The 25356-nt window shown below is 35.9% G+C and overlaps 1 long non-coding RNA gene across 3 annotated transcripts; it reads right to left on the bottom strand.

The window, feature by feature from the left end:
• Positions 1-5372: 5372 nt before the first annotated feature.
• LOC136028106 (uncharacterized) lies at positions 5373-23372 on the bottom strand. 3 transcript variants are annotated; one of them, XR_010617741.1, is made up of 3 exons: positions 23228-23372; positions 8065-8276; positions 5373-5634 (listed from the first exon to the last, which is right to left on the bottom strand). It is a non-coding gene; the product is annotated as an uncharacterized LOC136028106 (long non-coding RNA). The 3 variants fall into 3 exon arrangements; XR_010617742.1 differs by lacking the exon at positions 23228-23372 and adding an exon at positions 20507-20528; XR_010617743.1 differs by lacking the exon at positions 23228-23372 and adding an exon at positions 12493-12531.
• Between the last annotated feature and the right edge of the window lie 1984 nt (positions 23373-25356).

Here is a 25356-nt window from a genome sequence, read left to right as displayed (position 1 = left end):
TCACATTCACAATTTGTGATTTCGAAGACCTTTAGCTACCAAATTTAGTGGAAACCATACACCATTTGCGAAACATGTACTTCCCTTGTTTTACTCTTGAAATTCTATGTTGCAATGCTAGCCCCTTAAATTTGATCACCAGTTTCAGCAGTCCATTTTACAAACACTGGTATAAATTAAAAGCTATTTGTTAAGACACCCAAATTCTAGTTCCAGCACCATATGATAGCAAGTGACTTCTAAAATCCTTCGATTCCGACTTTGGTGAAAACTAGACAACATTTAAGAAATATATACTTGCCGCATCTTACTCTTCGACTTCTACATTACAATCTTAGCCATAGATTTATAATCATTAATAGCATAATTCCAATTTAGAACTACTTTTATGCAAAATGTGACAGAACTGACAGGAGTTCGACAAACGTTTACGCTACATACTGTGCATTATTTCAAGAGAGCCAAATTGCTATTTCAGCATCACATTTATAGTTAGTAGCTTTAACAAGAGCTAAGAGCTCATATGGCACTTGTGACGAGGCGAGAAGAGCTAAGAGCCAAGAGATCATATGGTATGAGCTCTAACAAAATTCTATGAATCAATAGATTGATTTAAAAAGGAAAATAAGAGGCTTAATGCCGGTCAGGATTTAAAATAAGAGCTCTAAGTAACGCTGTCCTTCTAAATATCAAAATTCATTAAGATCCGATCACACACTCGTAAGTTATAAATACCTAATTTTTTCTAATTTTTCCTCTCCCTTTAGCCCCCCAGATGGTCAAATCTGGGAAAACGACTTTACCAAGTCAAACTGTGCAGCTTCCTGACACGCTTATCAATTTTCATCGTCCTAGCACGTCCAGAAGCACCAAACTCACCAAATCACTGAACCCCTCCCCCCAACTCCCCCAAAGAGAGCGAATCCAGTACGATTCTGTAAATCACGTATCAAGGACATTTGTTTATTCTATCCACCAAGCTTCATCCCGATTCCTACACTCAAAGTGTTTTTCCAAGATTTCCCCCTCCAGCTCCCCTCAATGTCAAACGATCTGGTCGGGATTTGAAATAAGAGCTCTTAGACCTGAATTCTTTCTAAAAATCAAATTTCATTAAGATCCGATCATATATTTGTAAGATAAAAACACCCCAATTTTCACGTTTTCCAAGAATTCCAGTTTCCCCCTCCAACTCCCCCAACGTCAAAGGATCTGGTCGGAATTTAAAATAAGAACTTTAAAGCACAAGATCCTTCTAAATATCAAATTTCATTAAGATCTGGTCACCCTTTCGTAAGTTACAAATACCTCAGTTTTCAAAATTACCCCCCCCCCCCCACCTCCAATTCCACCAAAGAGAGCAGATCCGGTCCGGTTATGTCAGTCACGTATCTTAGACAGGTTTTTATTCTTCCCATCCAGTTTCATCCTGATCTCACCGCTTTAAGTATTTTCTAAGATTTCCGGTCCCCCCAACTGCCCCCCCCCAATTACGCTTGATCCGGTTGAGATTTAAAATAAGAGATATGAGTTACGAGGTCCTTCTAAATATGAAGTTTCATGAAGATCCGATCACTCCTTCTTAAGTTAAAAATACGTATTTTTTCTTATTTTTCAGAATTACCCCCCCCCCAATAGATCGGATCCGTTTCAATCATGTAAATCATATATGTAAGACTTCTGCTTATTGTCCCACCAAGTTTCATCCCGATCCCTCCAATCTAAGCGTTTTCCATGATTTTAGGTTCCCCACCCCAAACTTCCCCCAACGTCACCAGATCCAGTCAGGATTTAAAATGAGAGCTTTGAGACATGATATCCTTCTCAATATCAAATTTCAATGAGATCCGATAACCTGTTCGTAAGCTAAAAATACCTCATTTTTTCTAATTTTTCAGAATTAACCCCTCCCTCAACTACCCCAAAGAGAGCCGATCCGTTCCGGTTATGTCAATCATGTATCTAGGACTCGTGATTATTTTTTCCACCAAGTTTCATCCCGATCCCTCCACTCTAAGTGTTTTTCAAGTTATAGGTTTCCCCCTCCCAACTTCCCCCCCCCCCCCAATGTCACCAGATCTGTTCGGGTTTAAAATAAGAGCTCTGAGCAACGATATCCTTATAATATCAAATTTCATTGAGATCTGATCACCTGTTCGTAAGTTAAAAATACCTCATTTTTTCTAATTTTTCAGAAATACCCCCCCCCCCAACTATCCCAAAGAGAGCGGATCCGTTCCGTTTATGTCAATCATGAATCTAGCACTCGTGTTTATTTTTCCCACCAAGTTTCATCCCGATCCCTCCACTCTACGTGTTTTCCAAGTTTTAGGTTTCCCCCTCCCAACTCCCCCCCAAATGTCACCAGACCCGGTCGGGATTTAAAATAAGAGCTCTAAGACACGACATCCTTCTAAACATCAAATTTCATTGAGATCCGATCACCTGTTCGTAGGTTAAAAATACCTCATTTTTTCTAATTTTTCAGAATTACCCCCCCCCCCCCCGCAACTACCCCAAAGAGAGCGGATCCATTCCGATTATGTCAATCACGTATCTGGGACTTGTGCTTATTTTTCCCATCAAGTTTCATCCCGATCCCTCTACTCTAAGTGTTTTCCAAGATTTTAGGTTTCCCTCCTCCAACTCCCCCCCCGCCCAATGTCATCAGATCCGTTCGGGATTTAAAACAAGAGCTCTGAGACACAATATCATTCTAAACATCAAATTTCATTAAGATCCCATCACCCATTCATAAGTTAAAAAAACTTCATTTTTTCTATTTTTTCCGAATTAACCGGCCCCCCACTCCCCCCCAGATAGTCAAATCGGGAAAACAACTATTTCTAATTTAAGCTGGTCCCGTCCCTGATACGCCTGCCAAATTTCATCGTCCTAGCTTACCTGGAAGTGCCTAAAGTAGCAAAACCGGGACCGACAGACTGACAGAATTGGCGATTGCTATATGTCACTTGGTTAATACCAAGTGCCATAAAAACCCTTAAATACCAACTTTGCCGGAAATCACAATTTTTTTGAAACATTTACTTACTGTATGGTAAATCTGTCTGGCTGAATCTGTGGGCTGAATTTGAATTTTAGCCCAGATTTACAATCAGCAATTCCATAAATTTTCTTCCATAAACTTTGTCAAAAATTGTAATCTATATGTCAAATAAGTGTGATACACACTGCTCTTATCTGAAGACGCTTAAATAGTAATTTCAGACTCAAATGTGTAATTAGTGACTTCATAAGCCTTAAACTACCAACTTCAGTGTAAATCAGACACATTTCCTCCGTAAATATATATTTTTTATACTTGAACTTCTAAATTCGACTACTATGCCCAGACTAATTATTCGGGATGGAGCAATGCTAAAATGTTCCCAAATCCAGGTCTATCTCCGATTTCACCTTGATGTCTGCATCCTGACAAGATTCCGATTTCAAAAAGGCTTATCATTTTCGTTAGTTAGTTTGTAGGGAAAGCACCAATAATAACTACAAGTTCAGTTAATCCATTATTCAATTACACAAAGATCTTAGTATTAGACATGTTTCTGATGAGACCGTTGAATACCGATCGTTAGCCATTTCTGAGTTTCAAAGTTACTACCCATGCAACGAAGTTAAAATTCGTTTTCATTAGCGCTATAGCTCCGAACACACGAATAGGACTGCAACTGCTCTTAAGATCTGTATCTTCGGCATTTACTTTTTAAATTTCTTTAAGTTTTGCATAAAACCGAACCCATAATTAACATTTCTCCTGGGCAAAAAGGCAAAAATGGAAAGAGCGGAAAAGAAAAATTCGCACATTCCATGATAGTAAATCTTTGCTTTGTACGCAAGTTAGAATTCCTGTACCGGAGAAAAGGGCACAGAGAGCAAGCAATCTCAGACAGTTTATTCTTTCGCAAGTAAAAAAGAGGACATATCCTTCTTTCAACAAAAAAGGATTTATTCATGCGAAATGGTTGCCTCATATTTTGAAATATTTAAAAACAATCCTTAGTCAGCATAAACCAAGCAAAGTGGCTTGAGTTTTTGAAAAACAAGCATTAACCTGACGACTGGCATAAGCCATTTCACGCTTCGCTTGTCTCTGATGGACGCTAACACTTCCTACAGCACAAAAAACACACCTACCTCACCCGTGGAACACTCTTACACGTTTTCGATAAAAATGTGACTTCTTAAGGTGTGCACCGAAATTTCCACATTATTCATGCATAGTCTGCTCATACTAGTTCTTTCTATGCAGCCAACAAATTGGAAGTGATAGATCAACAAAAAGTGATTGGAACGAGATCTAACTTGAAAACTAGTAACCTAGAGTCGACTCTGTTAATAGATCTGCACGTCAATCGTTAATCTAAACAAAGTAAAAGCTCAGATCCTCTGTACATTCTATTTAAATGTGTTCATCTCGTATGATTTTGTTTTGTGATACGTTGTGGATAAATACGTTGGATTATATGTGGATAATACGTTGTGGTAAAGTCATGTGCTATTGACAGATACAAAATACGACACTATCCTATGTGATAAAACTTTTAACACATCTTCAAGACCCAAGGGTGAACCAAGTGCGAATGCAATTTCTTGAAATTCAGCAAGAAAGTTTTTTTTACTCGGTCTTCTTATTTTTTTCTTATAATTTAAGTGATAAATTTTATTCAATAATTTCAGAGGAAATCATATCACCTACTTTCAACAGAGATCACCTAGAATAAACTATAATCAATAGAATAAGTAGCTTCACGGGTAGAGGTTTTGTAGCTAAGTTGAGTTTAGAATCGTAAAATTAATTTCAACCGCAACTCCCAACGCGTCATGACTTAGTCTCAACAAACCGTTCGGGAATAGTTCGACATTATAGACAGTAGCTTACCTCTACTGGGCGAAAATTGGTCGTAGCTTGCTTTACTGGGCTCCAGATCTCCAAACATAAACTAAAATCTTAAGAGAAACAAATATACAAGGTGAGAGGGACAAGAGCTTGAAGATCCCGCCAAAACCACTGTTGATTTTTACTATTTCCCCAATTAATTCATCGAACTTCAGCAAAAATCACATTTTAACGAATTTGCTTCTTTCTAAGCCCAAAAGACATTCTTGCATATGTCTCTGATGCTAGACAGACACAAAAAGGTATTAGCTTTACTGGGAGGGGTCATTAGAGGATACCCCCTAGGAGGAGCGGCTAAAACACAAAAAAGAGTGGTGCTGGGCAATCATTTTCTGGTTTTTCTGTGTAGCAGGCCCTTGAACCTGTTTTCTGTCATTTTTCTTCTTTTTTTTGGGGGGGGGAATACATTCAAGTAAACTGTGCAGAATTTGCCCCCCCTCCTGTGTTTAGTCATACTGTAATGAATAGGGTTCTCACCTTGGTTTGAGCATTATTCATGCAGTCATTGGCCAATTTCATCTTCTTCTCAAGAACGTGGCTTGCAAATGGGTCAGTGCAAACAATCCTCAGATCTGAGTTTAAGGCATTGGCGAAGTTTTGAAAAACTTCAGATGAAGCAAACGGAAGAATTTTCTCCAACACTCTTGAAACAAGTTGATTACAAACTAATTCCAGTTCCGATCCAGCTGTTTGACTGAAGACATTACTTGCGAACATTTCTTAAAATTAAATTAATTGTTAAAAATATATAGTATTTCTACCAGCGTTTAGAAAAAAAGGACATGTTTAGTTAAATTCTGAAGGTAACTATTCAATACGAGGATTATTGGAAGTGGTATTAACAATCCAAGTTAAGCTAGTCTTCATTTAAAACGTCTTCTACTTCTGGTTATAGATTTAAAAAGTCAGTTCAAAACATAACGGATTACTTTTATCAAAGAATTGTCACAGAAGAGAAAGAAGTCACATCAGTTCTGAATTTTCACCAAGAAGAGAGATTTTCAACTTCTGTGTTTTCATTCGGTCACATCTCTACTGCTGTGATCTATTCATTTACAGTCATAAATGGCGATGTTTTTTTTTTACTACACTCAGTACTACCCTCACTTAGCGTACGGGCACGCTTACTGAAGCCAAACGGACCTAGCTTAAAATCAGTTAGTATAATGTAACCTAGGTAAAAAATCAGTTGTGTTGCCAACTATAACAATAGTGGAATACATGGCTTGAGAATATTGCCATCTATGACCGTAAATGAATAAATGGCAGCTGTAGACACGTGACCGAATGAAAGAACAGAAGCTGAACATTTCTCTTCTTGTAGAAAATAGTGTGACTTTTATCTCTTCTTAAAATATCAAGAACAGAAGTTATACTTTTTTCCTCTTCCATTGAAAAATTCAGAACTGAAATGTAGCTTTATTTCTCTTCTTTGGGACAATTCAGAACCGATTGGTGGGGGGGATTAGGGGGAAGGGACAAAAAAGTTTGGTGAAAGTTGAGGGTGAGAACAAAAGAGTTGGGGGTCAAAAACGTTGTGAGGGATGCTCATGAAGGGTTCAAAACTCAGGGTGGGGAGGTACGAGGAGCGCCATTAGTTCCCTCAAATCCCCGTACAAACTGGCTCATAGGAGGAGGCAACATTCGTTAACATGAAATCTGTCGCTTAAATTATGTTTCTAAGAACATCACATAATCATTGGCTGGTTATTTCAGTTGAGTAACGCATCGTTCTTTTATCATAGTAAATCTGGGGTCGCACGTTCGATTCCTACACCAGACAAATAATTCATAAATTCAGAATATCGCCATCAATGACTTTTGTTAGGTCGATAGCAGCACTTGACGAATCGCCGTTAACCCTTCTTCGTGATCTTAAACACTAAGGAAGAAAGGAGTAGTACCTATGGGAGTGGTCGGAAGTATTAATAGGATACTACTCATTTCATTTAATTGTTAATTCATAAGGTAACATGTGAGGTTTTTTGTCGATGTATTTCTAAAAACAATTTGGCAACACAGACTTGATAGTTTTGTTGACTAGAGCGTCATTCATTCGTCCTTAGGAGTCTCCAGTTCAAATCTTATAGAAGTCAAATATTTCTGAAATCATCAGAAACTAGTTAGCAGTCATTTTAGATCATTATGTAACATGTTTCGCAACAGAATCAAAAAAGGTAGAACCACCTTGTCCATGTTTGTTCAGAGTTCATTGTTCCTCAAGTGCGCCTTAGGAAATCACCGTCAGCGGGTTTGTTCAGATTTCATTGGTCTTCCAGCACACCATTAGAATCACCATGTTCAGTTTTGTTCAGATTTTATTTCTCCTCCAAGTACCTTAGGCAATAACCTACAAGTAACTCAAGGCTAGATAAATCAATTGCGCAATTAACATGACGAGCAAAAAAAGAGACCACGCACAACTGGAAGCAATTACAGTTTGCAAAACTAGTTAATCAATATGAAATTGTTGAAAAAATAATTGTGCCTCAAGTCCATTAATCCTCAAGATGCTTTAGAATTAAACCATTGCATAACTAGCATTCAAGGCCAGAGAAATCGATGGTGCTAGAGTTCATTGATCCTCTAGAGTTCATTGTACTTAGAGTTAAATGATTGCGCAACTAACATTCAAGGCCAGAGACATCGATTGTTTAAGATTTCATTGATCCTCATGAGTGCCTTAGGGTTAAATTATTGCACAACTAACACTCAAGGCCAGAAAAATCGGTTCCTTAAGAGTTTATTGAACCTCAAAAGTGCCTTATGGAATGTCCTTGACAAGCGAGAGGCTACTTACATTTAATTAAAGGGGTATTGGGCCAATAAAAATACTATCTAGATCACTACTCATATGCTCTTGTTTTGGCTTTGACCTAATTGCTGGCATAAATCCTTTTACATTTTTGTCATTTCCAAAGAGCAGCAAACATTTGAGCTGAGAAACGCATCGATGTCACTCAATGACTACGGTGACAGGTTTTCAAGCAAGCAATGCAGTACTGCATTGCTTGCAATAGTAACAGCTCCAAGTTACAGATCAGACAACAACAAAATATTTCATTGCAAATATAAAACAAAAGGATGCTACAATATGCTAGAACTAACATAACTTAGAAGTGAAGGAACAAATATGAAAGTAATCGAACCTTTTTCATCTTCTTGTTCAAAATTTTCATTTAGGCGTTTCATTACTTGGACGTAATAATGGTATGTTTCTTCATCAATATTCTTTCCTTTACCATAAAGTCCTTTTGATCCAAACTTCTTGGCACGGGAGAGAAATGACTTTTTCTTTTTATATTTCCTTTCCATAGTTGGAATTTAAAGGAGATGAAATCGTCTGTTAATTTTCAATTCCCTTAAATAAGAAAATAAAACGTATAATAATTTAATTTAGAATAACTATATTTTTTCTATAATGAGAGCTTTTTTTATTTTAGGCAGTAAAGTGATAAACTGAAGAAAATACTGAAACACAGAAAAAATCCAAATATTTCAGGAACACGTCCAAAACCCTTTGTCATCTTTAAAAAAGTAATGAAGAAGAGTTAAAAACAATACAAAAAATGACATCTACATTCAAAATGCGTTCCTCACAAAAGCATAAGCATGAATAATATTGTCACAAGACATGGGCTTTATTATAACAAAACTGAAAATGTGGACACGAAGTGGAGAGTCCTGGACAAACAATATTATAAAGTGACTGTCAAGATATGATAAAAAAAAACAACAAAACATTTATTGATAAGAAAGAAAAAAAATAAAGAGTATATTTGAAAATTACAACATAAAAATGCAGTAGAAGATTTTAAATCATCTAAAAATAAATATGAGCTTATTTCATTTATTGGTTTCCTATCTCAAAATCTACCTCGGTCCGTTGTGAAATAAATTCAACGGTAAGTCTGCGCTTGGGTTTTTGTTTATTTCCTGAACGTTTAGTCAGGTATGTAACAGCAGAGCTAAAGTGAGGACCCTAACACGAATTTAAAGAAGATTAATTCAGTTTAGGTAACTTAACCAAAGTTGATAGACTTTAAACAAGACTGTTGTGGTGATACGGATATCATGCTTAAATATAACTCGTTACAAGGAGTCCTAAGTTTTAATTAAGCATTGCCTACAGTAAAGGCCATACGGCTCCAATGTTTTATTATTATTATCACTTATTTTTTCTTTTTCCCAGAGGCTGTTCATATGGAAATGATGGTCGTATAAACTTCGGAGGGGGCTCATTCGATTGGAAACCAGAAGTTCTAGTGTCCTTGAGTCAAAAGTGATCAAAGTGCAACTAGCCCTCCAACGCCCTTTTTCCCCAAATACATCAGATAAAAATTTTGTGATAGCCATTCTCTTAATAATAGTTCGAAGATGAGATACAAACTTGGGTGTCGACACAGCCCCCCAGGGCCAGGGGCAGGCATTTTAAGCTATGCCCTGTGGGCATATATGGTTCTTATGGTATAGATACTCATATAAACTTCAGAGAGGGCTCATTTGACTGGAATTTGAATTTGATTTGAACTGGAATTTTGAGGTGAACTAGCCCCCCCCCACGCCCCTTTTTTACCCGAAATACATCGGATGAAGAAATTCGAAATACCCGTTTTGTTAAAATAGTTGAAAAGTCGGATAAAAAACACTCCGGCGTCGACGAAACCCCCAGGGCCCGAGGGCAGGCGTTGTAAGTTATGCCCTGAGGGCATATATGGTTCTTATGGAAATGATGGTCGTATAACTTCAGAGGGCTCATTTGATTGGAAATTAAAAGTTCTGGTGCACTTTTTAAGAGTCATAAGAGATCCAAGGACAAATAGCCCCCCCCCCTACGCCCTTTATCCCTCAAACCCATCCGATACAATTTTTAGACAGCCATTTTTTTAAATAGTTCAAATATCATATAACAAAAATCCAGGGTCAAAACAAACCCACAAAGCCCAGGAACCAGTGTTTACACTTATGTCCCGGGGTGCATAAGGTTTCTATATAAGGGGTGGTAGTGTAAACTTCAAAGGTGGCTCACTACACTGGAAATTGAAATTTCTAGTTACCTTTTTATAAGTCAAAAGTGAGCGGGGGACCATCCCCTCCAACACACACACAAACAGCCTCTTTTCCCAAATGCATCCAAATTTTGTATGAAGCTGAAAGAAGGCTGTTTTTAGGCTCCATGTGCTATTTTTCGAAAGAAGAATGTTTAACCACAAATTTTTTTTTAGAAATTTGATTGAGAAATGCATAAAAAAGGAACTTGACATAGAGATAAATAAATGTTGACTTATATCATGGTATTTCGCCTTCATTTTTAATGAAACACATGGGTTTCACTGTAAAGAATATGCTGCCAACAAGCATTAAGGCAGTGGAACTTGTGCCTTATTTGAACAGAAATTAAAACTTTCTTTAGAATGGTATTTGTTAAATTTCATTTAGGGTGGTAGAGTGGGCAGGAGATAAGGTAGGGCTGGAAAGGAGAGAATTGTGTAATTGATACCTTGGAAAGTACTTCAGTCAGGTGAATGAAACTTTGAAGAATATTTTCAGAGCTAATTTGGCCAAGAAAGGTCTTCTGGATCAACCACCATCCTTTTCCCTTCCAAAGGCATTGACCTTTTATAAATACACACAAACTTCGCGTTGCAAAATGGAAATTTCAGAAATAGATCTACAGTACACATGAGGTCCAACAAAGCATGGAAAGCATTTTGGGTGAAGTTATAATCATGGGGCTTCTTGATATCTCAGAAAATAGCTGAGCTATGTGAATAGAACTTTCAGGAATAAATCCAGGGCATAAAATACATCCTGGGAAGACGTTATCAAGCTTTTATTTCTACCCTTTCCTTATTTCTAGGGATTAAAAGCTTTATATATGGGAAGTACCTATACCTAAGTACAAGCAGAGGCGAAGCTAGGGTTTTGAGTTTTGGCAGGTATATAAGGAATGTGCTAACAAAATCATCCAGTCTGTCAACAAATGCAAATACATATCTAATTTAAGATGACAAGGATACCCAAAATCCCAAGGCATCAGCATTGCATGCCAAGGTCTTAGAACTTTTTGGGAGAAGCCACCCCACCCCCCTTAGCTGTGCCCCTGGTTAGGGGTGCATATACCTATCTAAACTCCAACATAAGATAATTTACCTGTATTTTGGGTTTTCGGTCTCTTTTTTATTGACTCCATCATTTGAAAAGGAAATAGCTATTTGGAGGTAAGTACTTAAAGATTCATTCCCAGAAAATAGTTGAAGCTAAGAATTCATTCGTAAGTTTTATACCTTCCTCAACTACTTTCCAAGATAGACATAAAACCCTCATCTTGGATTTTACCATATTTCGAACCTTATAATTTTGCTAAGTCATAATTTATAAAGAATTCAAAAAATGTATTAAATTTGAAAAAAACAGAAAATTCCGACATGGCTTAAAAACCAGGTGAAGTCATTAGAATTCTGTTTTTAAAACCAAGAGTCAAAGAAAAGCAGACCCAAAACGATGTTAAGAAAGTTACCACTGGATGAGAGAGTCTTCTGATAGAAACACCATAAAACAAAAAGAGCAGTACTAATGTCTTGTGGTGGCAAAATGGGTTTGATCTTAGCTGGGTAGTTTAGGATCCAGAGTTCAAACTCAACTGTAACAACACACTGCAGAGCTGGTACAAGGACCTCAGTAGTCAAGAAGCATTGTTAGTCCAGCATATACATAACCAGCACCATCGAATTCCTTATTTCATGTTCTTTTATATTATACCACAATAGTTGTCTTAATGGCAATTAAAAAAACAAACAAAAAAAAAACAAAAAAACAATAAGACTCTTATTTCATAATATGCATAATTTTTCTATTATAAGATTATCATGTTTTCTTCTCTTGTTATTCACATATTTATAACATCTCAAACAACATTTATATCAACAATTCTACAAGGTCTATTATCACCCATGCAAAACTGGATTTATCAAATCAATTCTTGTATTTACTCTGATAATACTTATATAAACAATTCTACAAGGTCTATTATCATCCATGCAAAACTGGATTTAGTCAAATCAAGGATGCAGAAACCTATTTTAACAAAGAAATATAGATGTAACTGAAACAGAGTGATTATGTTTATTTCTATATTTTGGGTGCTTAGGTCTGACAAATTTACCTAATGAGTTGAAATGAGTGCAACATGGAGTTCATTGCATGGTGTCAGAACCAGAGGTCAAGACTTAAACATAGATAGCACACCAGCCCAAACAATCAATTGGATAAGCCCCAATCTCAAAGGTTTAAATTTGCCAAGATTTGATACTTTGTTTTCTTATGCAAGCCAGTTAGGTGGTTCAAAGCTTTCATTTTTAAAGGGCTTTGTCCAAAAACCCTTATCAGAGGCAAATCTATAGCGGTGTCTCTGAAAACGATTCTACAAGGTCTATTATCACCCATGCAAAACTCCATTTAATCAAATCAAGAATGCAGAAACCCATTTTAACAAAGAACAGATTTAACTAATATAGACAGATTACTCTGATTATGTTTATTTCAATATTCTAGGTGCTTTGGTGTGATATATTTACCTATTGAGTTGACTTGAGCATAACAGAGTTCATTGCATGGTCTTAGAAACAGAGGTCGAGAACTCAACATAGATGGCACACCAGCCCCATCAATCAGTTGGTCAAGCCCCAATCTCAAATCAGAATGAAGGAAATTCAGAAGACAGTGTGAGCTATGTTCTCTGCTCTACTAAGTGGAAATTCAGACATAGCTCAATGCTTGTATTTACTGATCTGAACTTACACAGAACAAAATAAGCCAAAGGTATACACAGACAGGCTTGATAACTAAATTCAGCAAAGCATAAACCCTGTCTTTGCCAGATATATTGTTGAGATATATACTACTGAGTCCTACATCATCCAGTTGAAAGTACTTGCAAAGGACTTTTAATTTGATGATCGAGACAATCATTGAGTTCAGGAACATATGAATGGATTCTCAGAAAGGGAGCTACACTTACCATGGCTAGACGAATTGAGTGCTGCAACAGGAGGCAGAAGTGGTTTAAAGACAGATAAATCTCCCTGCATGCTATTTCAGTGGTGGCTTGTACTTTAAACGCCATAAAAGCCCAGCAAAAGAGAAACATTGCAGCAAGTGTTGGAAAAGTCTAGTTTCAGAGTTCAATGCGTTAACAGCTAAAATTGGATATTTTATGAACACTGCTAAATCAGTGAGTTTCTTGTCAAGTGAATAAATTTAACATTTCACAATATTTGGTTTGGGATCATAGTCATTTAATCCTGACCTAAACTTCATAATTAATTCAGTGACCTTGTTATTTCACAACAAATGCCTTGGAATTATAGAGACTTTTAATCCTGACCTATGCTTCATATTTAATTCAGTAACCTTGTTATTTCGCAACAATTGGCTTGGAATTTTTAATGTCATATATCAGTGACCTATATTTATAATTTGAACGGTTTAAATTGTGTGGTGGTTGAAAACAGGTGCCTTGAAAAGATGCCAAGTATTAGCGAACAATCGGAGGATCTGAATGACTTTGAACTTATATATTCGCCTGTGTTAAATTTTGTCCAAAGTAATTGGCAGAATTCGATTTCTGAGAAGGAAATTATTGAGTATGGAGTGGATTTTTTTGCTTCACCAAAAATAGTTGAAGCTAAGGCTGATTTATGGTCGAAACTTGCGCCTGATGAAATTCCCCCTCGCCGCAGTGGTGCAAAGTCTGCAACCAGTAATATGAAGGACATGCTCGATCTTTTGAAGAAGTGTGATGAAGCTAGCATCTCTATGCCAACTTATGTTATTAAACTTCCAACTGAAGTTCCAGTGTTGCCGGCTGTGGCCTATTCACAATTGGCCTCTAAAGTTTCTAAAGTTCATCAACTTGTTCAAATTGTGTCAGCAAAGTTGGACAATTATAGCCTCAATTACCCTCAGTTACCAAAACCTATAGGCTCTAATCGCCAGTCAACCACTATTGTCGTCTCTCAAGTTCCGTCTCATCTATCGGATCCAATTAAAAGGAAAGACGCTATTGATAAAATCGGTGGCCATGAACTTGTATCCAGTATTCGCCCTGTTCACGATAAGTGGTATGTAAATATTGATATATCTGCTGCCGAAGACTTCCGTGCATTTGTTCCCGTCATTCTCGCCGGTACGTCAACCAAAGAAATTTCTAAGAAATATTCGGCCATTATAAAAGGTGTTCCAGAGGATTATGCGATTCAGTCTTTCACAAATTGTAGCGGTATTGTTGCTGCCAAAAGGCTGGGCTCTTCGAAAACAGTTAAGCTTGATTTTGTGGATTCTTTTGCTAAAGCAGCTTATTTCAAAGACGGTGTACGAATTGGTTATGAATTCTTTAGACTGAGCGAGTTTAAGGAAATTCAAAAGTGTTGTTTTAAGTGCCGATCGCCCCATCACTTCCAGTCTTCTTGTCCCAGTCCTGTGCCCAAAGAAAATCCATGCAATGCCTCACCAAAACGTGCCAATTGCAATGGTGAACACGTGTCCTTTAGCATGTCATGCTCCGTTCTCCGTGGTTTTGCTAGTCAACAAACCTCTAAATGACTTTACAAATTTCAATCATATTGCACAATATCAAAGCCACAAAAAATAAAGATGCTTATATTGACGATCTGTACGAGAACTTCGATGTTATCTGCCTGCAAGAAACTTTGTTAACTGCCTCTAGCAGAAATTTCCTTCATCGAAGCTCTGTTCATTCGGTTTTTACTTCTGATGCTGTTACCATGCGTGGCCGCCCTTCTGGAGGCCTGGCCTGTATTTTTAAAAAATGTATTGATCTTTCGAACCCATCCCTTTTTTATTCGGATAAGCACATTCTTGCTGTTAGAGTAAATAGTACTGTGTTTGCTAATGTTTATCTTCCATATAAAAATAATACAGTGGAGTCAATAAATAAATTTGCTATTACATGCAAGTCTTTAAAGTCCGTGATGAATCGTGTCAAGGAAAATAAACTTGATTTTATAGTTCTTGGTGACTTTAACACGGATTTGGATGAACAAAGTTATCGATCCCGAGAAATATTGGAGTGCATGCCCCCTTACGTGATTCTGAAGAAAGATTTATCATACTCCTATATCCATCAATCTGGTAGTGTTTCTAATACTGATCATATAATCAGTTCGTCACAGCTAAAATGCTCGATTATTCATGTTGATATTGAGTCTGATGACATTGACCATCTATCGCTTTCATTTACTACTAAACTGAAACGTAACCTTTGCAATGTTGCCCCTATTGGGAATTCTAAATGGTTTAAATGTAGTAATTGGAAAAGAGCCGATATTGCTTTATATATATTGTCTTTGTCTACGCTGCTTAATTGTATTCATGTGCCTTATCATCTACTCCATTTGCAAGTAAAGGGTAGTAAGCGTGATCTTGATGGATATTATCATGATATAATTAGATGTATGAAAGCAAGCTGAAAAAATTGCGGTTCCCCAGGAACGTATTCGTATAAAAACGCGGAAATCTATATGGGCTGCCGATCCTGAATTAAATAATTTTAAAAATAAGGCAAAATTTTGGCTTCGAATTTGGGTTGATTGTGGTAGACCTATTACGGGGTCTGTTGCGGATATAAAGCAGAAAACAAAGAATGATTATAAAAAGTACCTTAAATCTATTCGTTATAAGGGTATGGAATTTCCAGCCTCTAAAAAGGATTGGTCTAAATTGATCAATTCTGAGAGGCTGGATAAAAGTGATCTTTATAATAGTGATTCGATTTCTAGTTCAACTTGGTATGTTTACTATTCGAGAATTTTTTCCAAAATAAATTTTTTTGTGCAGTCACATTATTCTCGGTTACTTTCTAAAATTCTACCGCCTTCGCTTCATCAGGGCCATATTATTCCAGTGTCAATAACTGCTGTTGAAAATGCAATTAAGCAACTGAAGTCTTCATCCATTGATATTGATGGTATTAGTGTAAATAATATAAATCCAAAGGGTTGTTGTTGCAGTTGTTGTTCCAAATGTGTTAACATCTTCTCTGGTTCCGGATAGATTTCTTTGTGGAAATGTCACCTCAATTCTAAAGCGGGGAAAACTCCCTTCTCAATGTTCATCTTATCGCCCTATAACCACTACGTGTAACTTGAGTAAAATCCTTGAATATATTTTAATTCCTCATTTAAATGAAAATATAAACTTCGGATCGAATCAATTTGGGTTTCAAGCTGGTATTGGTTGTCAACATGCACACCGTGTTCTTTCTTCCGCCCTTATGAATAGCATGGCTGAGGGGTCGCCACTTTATATGTGTACTTTGGACCTTTCTAAAGCTTTTGACAATGTAGTTCACAGTCAAGCTTTTTTTTCCCTTTTTAATAATGGTGTAAATCTTTCAGTCATTTTTCTTCTTCGTTCTCGGTATGAGAATTCTTTCCTCCGAATTAATAAATCTGGATCTCCGTTTGTCTGTTTATGTCGAGGTGTCAAGCAGGGAGGGGTTTTATCACCTAGTATATTCAAAATGTGCATTTCTGGTATTTTAGATGAAATTAGATCAAATTATTTTATTGGACTCTCAGATGTTTCTTATCTTGCTTATGCAGATGACCTTTTACTTTTGTGTAAAAATAAGCAAGGTCTTTCGTTTATGGGTCTCAAAAGTTTCACGTCTATTTTCTAATATTGGTCTTTCTCTTAATGTTGAGAAATGTGAATTTCTAGTTTTTAATGGTCCGACTTCCTCTAATGCTCCCTTAGCTTGTCGAGGTTTTTCAATACCCTTTGTTTCCGCCTTTCGGTGGTTGGGTATTACTGTTACGAATTCAATTTCTTGCCTACGTCAGTGCACTGTTCGTCATGTTCAAAAGAAAATTCAAATGGGCTATTCTAAGATAGTTGCTAATTGAGGGAAGTATAATAGACGTGCACTCATTAGACTATATGCTAAATTTTGTGATCATTCTGTCCTTTATCTTTTTGGTCTTTATCCCCTTCTAAAGAAAAAAGATGTTAATCAGATTCGGATTTTTTATTTCAGATATTGTAAATGTTTACTTTATCTCCCCCCTTGGTATAGCAATAGGAAGATAATTCGTAAGTTTGATGTCCCTGATATAAGTGCAAAGTTGGCCCTCATGTATGGCAGGTTGTCGGAATCAGCTTTTTATCGTTTATCGCCTCATCATCCTTTGGTCCGTCTGTTCGGTTAATCTCATTGTAGCGTAATGTTTTTTCTATTTGTAGTGTATTTCATTTTTTTTTTCTTTTTGTTACTCCACAACTGCCATAACTTGTTATGATGTGGGTTAAAAATAAATTATTATTATTATTATTATTAAAATGAACTATTTTGCCTAAACATGCAAGAGCAAGGCATTACACAAGCTTAAAACAAGAAGCAAGGCAGAAGAAGATATGCAATTCATGACTGAATCCATCTACAGTGAAGAAAAGGTAGAAGATCCTTGTACACACATAAGACTGGCTGAGCAGGATAGTGAACTTGTATTCAAGATTGACACTGGTGCCAAGACCAACATTTTGTCATCTAAATACTTTATTAAGTTTGGAAGTTTAAGCAAAGTTTGGAAAGCCAGCACTATTTCTGACTGCTAATACAGTGGAGGACAGCTAAAGCTACTTGAGACAGTCAACCCAAAAGTTTGGTAAAAGAACCAATCCCTCAGGCTCATAGCTTTTATGTAGTATATACAAACGGAGCCCCTATCTGCAGGTACCAGTTACCAGTCCTGCAAATGACCGTTTCTATTGAAGTTTGTCCTCAGTGTTAATAATCCAGCCCCTTTCAGGCCAGGAATCCAACTTTGCTTAAATGAATTAAGTCAGGTGTTTGAGGACAGAGGAATATTACCTGGAACCTGTAATATTTATCTCAAAGTGTGATGCAATACCTACTGTATAGCCACCAAAGCAGTCTTACCAAGCCAACACAGTGGGTAAATTACGTGGTCCTGACAACAAAGGCAGATGGGTCACTTAGGGTCTGTTTGGATTATCATTAAAACAGAGCAATTCAGAGACCACATTACACTATACCCTAATTTGACAAATTACCAGCAAAGTGCAAAGGTGCCTAGAAATTCATCAAGATTGGTATTCATCAAGAATACCCAATGTTGGTAACGTTGATGGTGCTGGGCAAACCCTCCTCTAAGTTGAAAACATTCAACATCATGCATGGTGTTGTACAGTACAAATGGAAGCAATACACTTTTGGACTAATTTCAGCACTGGATGGAAGAGACTCTTGCAGAACTAGAGCTCAGGTTGATCATTGATAGCATAGCAGACAATGGTCACAATGGTGCTGAACATGATGCAATACTGAGGGCAGTATTCCAAGCTGCAAGAGACAATGGAACACATTTCAATAGAGAAAAATATGTCTTCAATGCTACTTCCATAGCCTACTCTAGACACAGATCGACAACAGGCAGCACAATCCCTGATCAAAAGAAAACAAAGACATTAGAAAACATGTCTGCACCATGAAGCCTAGAAGAACTACATATATTATTAAAAACATACAACTACATTTCCAGACACATCCCCAGCCTAGCTACATCAAATTGGGCAGCCAATTGGACAACTGTCCAAACAGCACAAATTTGATTGGAATCCCAGTAACAAAGAGGCAAAAGGAGTTAATCAGAATTTCGTCAATCAAAACCTCTCATTCTTCAATCCAGAAGCCAAGGATATTGAGGTGATTATAGATGCTTCTTAGCACAGTCTGGGTGCACAACTGATGACAGTCAGAGCAATGGCGCATTTTTTCCCAAGCAAAGCAGAGTAGCATTACTGACAATTGAAGAAAGAAAAGTTTAAAATATCATTTGCTTGCAAAAGATTCCACCAGTATCTATTCAGGAGAAAGATTGGTATTTACACATACCAGAAACCTATTGAGTTATCTTAGAGGAGTCTATACTAAAATCACATTCAAGGCTACAGTGACAGATGTTAGCTGTTAAACCATATAATATAAAGCTGAGGTACAGACCTGTATAGACTATCTCTGTGGCAGATGCCCTATCTTGCATGCACCTTGCAGATATAGACATGGAGTCAGGTAGACATGGAAGTTCTGGCCCAATTGTCCTCCAAAACTTAGTCATAAAAAGCCAAAGCCTAAACCACATACATCTTGAAACAACAAAAGACAAAGTAATGAACTCCCTGATCCAAACTTTACAAGTGGGCAGTCAAACAATAAAAAGACCTTGACTAAAAGTTGGATAATTCTGGAATTACCATCAAGAATTGGCCCAAACTCAACAGATCTGTCATAAAAGGGAAGCAAATAGCCATCCCAAGATACCTGTGGGCAGACAAAGTATACTAACTACATACTTCTCATCTCAGAGAAGGGAAGACCAAAGAGGGGACCAGGATGTCTACATTCTGGCCAGTTATCACACAAGACAATGAAAGATTAGAAAGCCAATGCAAGACCTGTGCAAAGTTTGCCCCAAACAAAAAGAAGGGGGTGATGATTGCAAGTAAAATACTGAACTACCCTTTCAGGCATATAGACACAGACTACATCATTTCAAGAGCAGTATATACTTTGCAGTTCATTTTTTGGAAAAGCTTTCAGTGGATCTTGCCATCCTAAAGTTAGTTGATTGGGTAAACGATGCATTTGATAAAGGCCCAATTCCTGCAGCATTATTTTTAGATATTAAAAAGGCATTCAGTACTATTGATCATGATAAGTCGCTGTATAAGCTTAAATCAATTGGGGTAGATAACATAGCTTTAAAATGGTTTGATTTGTATTTAAGAAATAGGATGCAAGTCCTGCATAATTCAAACATAAAATCTGAGAGTCATTTTATATTGTGAGGAGACCTGCAAGGGTCAATTTAGGGACCCCTCATTTTTCTAATTTATGTTGACCAAATAAAATATTATTTAACTGAAGCTAATATAATACTATTTGCAGATGACACACTTTTGTTTGTTGCATCTGAAAGTCTACCTTCTTTGTTTAAAAAAAAATGGCAAAAGCTCTTAATGAATTTGGGTCATGGGCAGATTTGAATTCTTTAACATTTAATTATAGTAAGACAAATTATATTATATTTTCTACAATAACATCAAGTGAAACAGATCTGAAATTAAAAGTAGGTAATAATACCATAGAAAGAGTCAAAACTTGTAGATATCTGGGTTTTATAGTTGATGAGAATGTTTCATGGAAAGAACATGCAAAGTTAGTTGGTAACAAACTTTGAATATCCCTTGGAGTCATCCATCACCTTAAATTCCATTTCCTAAGAAAATACTAAAAATTATTTATCATTCTATTTTTATCCTCCTCTGTCTTATGGGTCTTCTACATGGGCAAGTAATTTTATTTCTTGTTACAAAAGAGTTCGAATCATACGAATTAAAGCAATTCAGATTGTATCTTTGGTTCAACATACAGATAACATCAACCTTCAATTCAAAAGTGCTAGGATATTTGATGTGTCTAAGACTTGACATTTCCAGATTACAACTTTATGCTTTGAATATTTCAAAAGTCTCCTACTGTCAGCTTACCAAAACATGTTCACAATAAGTCAAGATCAGCTTTTTTATGAGACCCAACATTCTTGTGACATCATCCAAGAAGTGCCCTCAACGAAAAGAGCTTCTTTTTTAAGTAGATCTCTTGTACCAAATATTTGGAATCTACTACCATGTGATATCTGGAATTTAAATAATCTTACTTTGTTCAAGCAAGCAGCAAAAGGTCATTACAAGAAAATCGCTAAGTGTTCTCTTCATTTAGACCCCCCACCTGTTTTTTCCTTTATTTTTAGTTACCTGTTTCCATAATGTCCTCTCGTTTTTATGTAAAGTTATAACTTAGGTTATTTTTTCCTTTCCTTTTTTTTCTTCTTTCTTTTTTTTGTGTTCAGTTGGTTTATTTTGTTTGTTGTTTAATTAACATTAGTTATTTTCCTGCTCTAGCCAAGCACTCATTTTGTGCTTTCCTGGCAGGAATGCCATATTTTGTAGTTTTTTTTTGGCATTTAAATAAATAAATATGGAATATAAATATGGAAAATATTCCTGTTGACTTCATATGTCAATTTTTCAAGGTGGATTACCAAACCAACACCATGTGACAGCAAGCTATTAACAAGCTGAAATCTCATTTTTTCCAGCATGGGTGAATCACAACCAACAATTGCCCCCATTTTAATGCAAGTCAAATACTCAAACTTGAGCCTGGACAGTCACCAACCAAACAGCATAAGTGAAAAAGGCTGTTCATACAGCAAAAAACTACTAACACAAGTGGATGACAGCAAGACTTATCTATACCTGATTATCTTGGAGTCTTTGAGTATTGACATACATCATTGATGAATGTCAATACTCAAAGATAATATTTGTCACTTATAGAATAAATATCAAGCAATAAAAGTAACATTATCAGAATCAGAAGAAAATCAGCTTTCTGTTAATATGTGAATAAAACTGAATCACTAAAACAATACATACATAAAAATAGGATAATTGACATTTCCAAAAAGAGGTCCTTGTAGATAAGTCAATAAACTAAGAATTTCATGTGTTTGCTTAAACAATTTTAATAATAACCATATTGAAGTTTAGCTTAGCTTTTATCTGATACATACAATTTTTCCCAATTCCTTTCTGGTTAGAAGATGTGAGGGTTTTAATTTTACATAATTTTGCTCAAATGGATAATAGTTTTGTATCTTAGCTGGCTAATTCAGGCTAAACTGTATATATAGGTCAGATCTATTAGCCAACTGGTTGGCCAATCTAAATATATGTATGTAGCTGCAACTTTAATAGCAAAATAGTAAGCTAATTCTACTGTGTATTTGGCTTAGAAACTTTAATAATAGCACACTAGTTTGCTATTTTAGGTAAAATTCTAGTTAATTGACTTCTTGCTATCTCAGAAAGGGTTTAGGTTAGGAAAATAAAATTTCAGGGATGGGTCTAAAGGCTAAAGTATGTCCTGGGAAGGTATTTTTAAAGTACCCACCTCTACTCCTTCTCCCTCTAGAGGGACCTGAAATTTTGCCAACATGACAGGTCTATTGCCTATTGAAATTTTTGACAAAACAACATTTTACCTTAATTTTTAGTTACTAGTTGCTTTTTCTCTGCCTTTAGTTCTGAAAATGCAATTCCTGTTATTTGAGTAGAATTTTGAGCCATATCAATGTTTTTTTTTCAAAATTTAGGAAATGTATTTGCATATCTTTAAAACCTTGTAAAACAGAATTGAGCAAAGTTGTGAAGCTGAAAACAATTTGTTTTAGCCTACTTCAAATTAAGCAGAAGATCTATATTACAAGGTTTCACTTTTATAACACATATATTTTTAAAGGTCATCAAAGGTCAGGGCCCTCAAGAGGAAGAAGGAGTGGAGGTAGTTACTTCAAAATACCTTCCCAGGACATACTTTAGTCTGTAGATTCATCCCTGAAAGTTTCATTTTCCTAACCTAAACCCTTTCCAAGATAGCAAGAAGTCAATTAACTAGAATTTTACCAAGTTTTTTTTTAAGCCAACTAGATGGCTAAGTTGATAGAAATAAATATATATATATATATATATATATATATATAGGAGACTTTAAATTTGCCAACCATTTGGCTATTAGATCTCATCTCTATATAATTTCAGCTTCAATTAGCCATATTGTCAGCTAATAACAGAATTATATAGGATACTAGCTGTTTGGGTGGTGTCTTGCACCACCCCCAAGCCCCCGCGTGCGTAAGTTGTTATGCGCCATATTAGTTACATGCCCTTGTAGTTGTGTCCCTGTGTCCCACCTGTGAATATATATATATATATATATATATATATATATATATATATATATATATATATATATATATATATATATATATACATATATATATATATATATATACATATATACATATATATTATAATAGCTTAATGGTTGATATCCTGTGACTATGTATAAATTTACCAAGTAGCCTAAGTTATTGTTGTAATTAGCATTTACTCCAGACTTGTATTTTCCATCTTTTTGCATAGATAATACTTCTGAAAAGTTTTTTCTCAAAATCACTAAAAAAAACAAGAATAATTTAGTAGGCTAAGCTCTTGTTTATAGCCTAAAAGCAATAGGCTACATGGGTGCAGGTTGAATTTTTTTGTGTGTGGCAGCCTTTGGTAGTAGGGACCTGAGATAGCTTTTAAAGGGACGTGTTTGGGAAAAAAATATCCTAGCATTTTATTCACATAGCATAAGTTCACCTTTTATAAGATTACAGACTCTTGCCATCTTGTCGGTCTGCAGCATTCAGGAATTTTGAAATATTCCAGTGCTTGGAGATCAGTGTTTTCACTATTCCTCTTTATTTCCCCTTGAACGTTGGAAGTTTTCGATAGAAAATCCTTAGGCTTGGATCCAGCGGAATTTTTCGTTAGACTCTAGGTGCTTCAAAAGTCTCATGATCCAAAGACATGACCACAAATACTTCGCAGATTTTTCCACTGTTATCCTTCACATGTACAAGGTTTAAATTTTGCCAAGATTTGAAACTTATTTCTCTTATGCTAGCCAGGTAGTTCCTCCAAAGTTTCCGTTTTTAAAAGGGCTTTGTCCAAAAACCTTTCTGAGAGGCAGCGCTATAGCATTACGAACGCTATAGCGTTTCCTATGTTAAAAATCAAAATGCTTCAATGTTTCATTGTTTATTTTCTCTTTGTTAACATTTTTTGTTAAGGTTTTGATGATTCTTATTTATGAAAGTAAGAAAGCTGAAAACATTTCAAACGTATTTTGTTTTCAGTAAAGCTCAAATTGTGTTCTGGTCTTAAAATGGTATAGGTGCTATCAAAACTACTCATATTAATTTTGCTTTTTTAAGTTTGATTCGGCTACTTATTGTAATATTTACTCTTCATAATATTTATGTAAATTATTGTAATAATTTACTGTTTCATTGAATCATTGCTAATAATTAGTGGTAGTTTTACGCTTGAAAGATTAGTTGACTTTATTTTTGCTCATTCTTGGCTTAAAACAGCTCTTTACTTTTCTTTGAAAAAGTAGTCTTGTGAATTGTTTTTAAAATTGATTTCTGCTCGCTTTTATTGACGTAGCCTTTTTCATAGAAAAAACTATTGCATATCTTCTCAGTTTTCTTCTGTAAAGATCTATAGTATGGGTTGCTATTTATATGTTGGAGAAACTTTTCAACCCATTTTTCATCCTAACTCAAACTGTATTTTTGAATTTAATTTTATAGCTTCTGAATTTGACCTGAAAAATAATACATAATATAATTCTTAAAAGATTTTATCTATGCCTCTTTGACAACCTGGATACACCTACACTCTTTTTATCAACTTATTCTATAAGAGCAGAAGTAGTAATGGAAGTAACCCCCAAAGTTTCAACTTAATAATCCCAGTCGTTCTCGATATATTGCTGAGGTGTCCTATTGGCAACCTTTTAACACAGTTCATTTTGATTTATTTTTAAAGAAACATTTAGCTCTAAAGCATAATAGGCCAATTGCATAATTGTGTGGGGGTTGACATGCTTAATAATCCTATAGACATAGTTGCTGGACCGTTCTAATATGCTGAACAAAATGGCTGTTTCAAAATGTTGACTGGATGCATCTGTAAAATAAATAGGCTTGATAGAAGGACTGCTTGCCCTCCAATCTCTTCAATTTCTTGTTACTTTTAAAATGGGTACCAGATACTCGCGCTGTAATTGGAGAGCAAGGGGGAGGACTTCCCCTTTCATATATATATTAAAAACATTTTAAACAAGTAAAAACAAAGGGGAAACATTTTATATATATATTGTTTTCAGTAAAGGACAAATTATATTCTGATCTTGAGAAAGCATGGGGTTGCAAACCATACTCATGTCAATATTTGATCGTTTTGAGATTGACTCGGTTATTTATTGTATGATTTGAATAAATAAAAGTCGTTTAAAAAGTTTTGATTTTGTAACTTTAATAAGTTAAAATCTATTGAAAATATAAGGAATATATATTTGTATATGTATAATAGACTAAAATTCCACAGCCATTTTTTTCAGTAAAGTGCAAATTATGTTTTGGTCTTGAGAAGGTATGGGGGTTGTCAAAAACATAATTTCCAGACCTTTCAACTACACTGAACAAAATGCTATCCCAAAACTTTGGTTAGAGGTGTTTTGGAAATTGATGGGCGAGCAAAAAGGGGGGTCAGTTGCCTTCCAATCGCTTTCGGCTGTTAAAAAAGGGCACCAGCCCTTCAAATTTCTAACCAAACGAGCCTTTTTCGAAGTTTCTATGACAACAAATGGCCATCTGAAAATTTCTATCAGATGCATTACGGGAAAATACAAGGGAAAAGACACAGGTCCCAAGTGCGGG

Source organism: Artemia franciscana, chromosome 6, assembly GCF_032884065.1.
Source record: "Artemia franciscana chromosome 6, ASM3288406v1, whole genome shotgun sequence".
NCBI lineage: Eukaryota > Metazoa > Arthropoda > Branchiopoda > Anostraca > Artemiidae > Artemia > Artemia franciscana.
The sequence above is the reverse complement of the archived record's forward strand: the minus strand, read 5'-3'. Positions and strand labels throughout refer to the sequence as shown.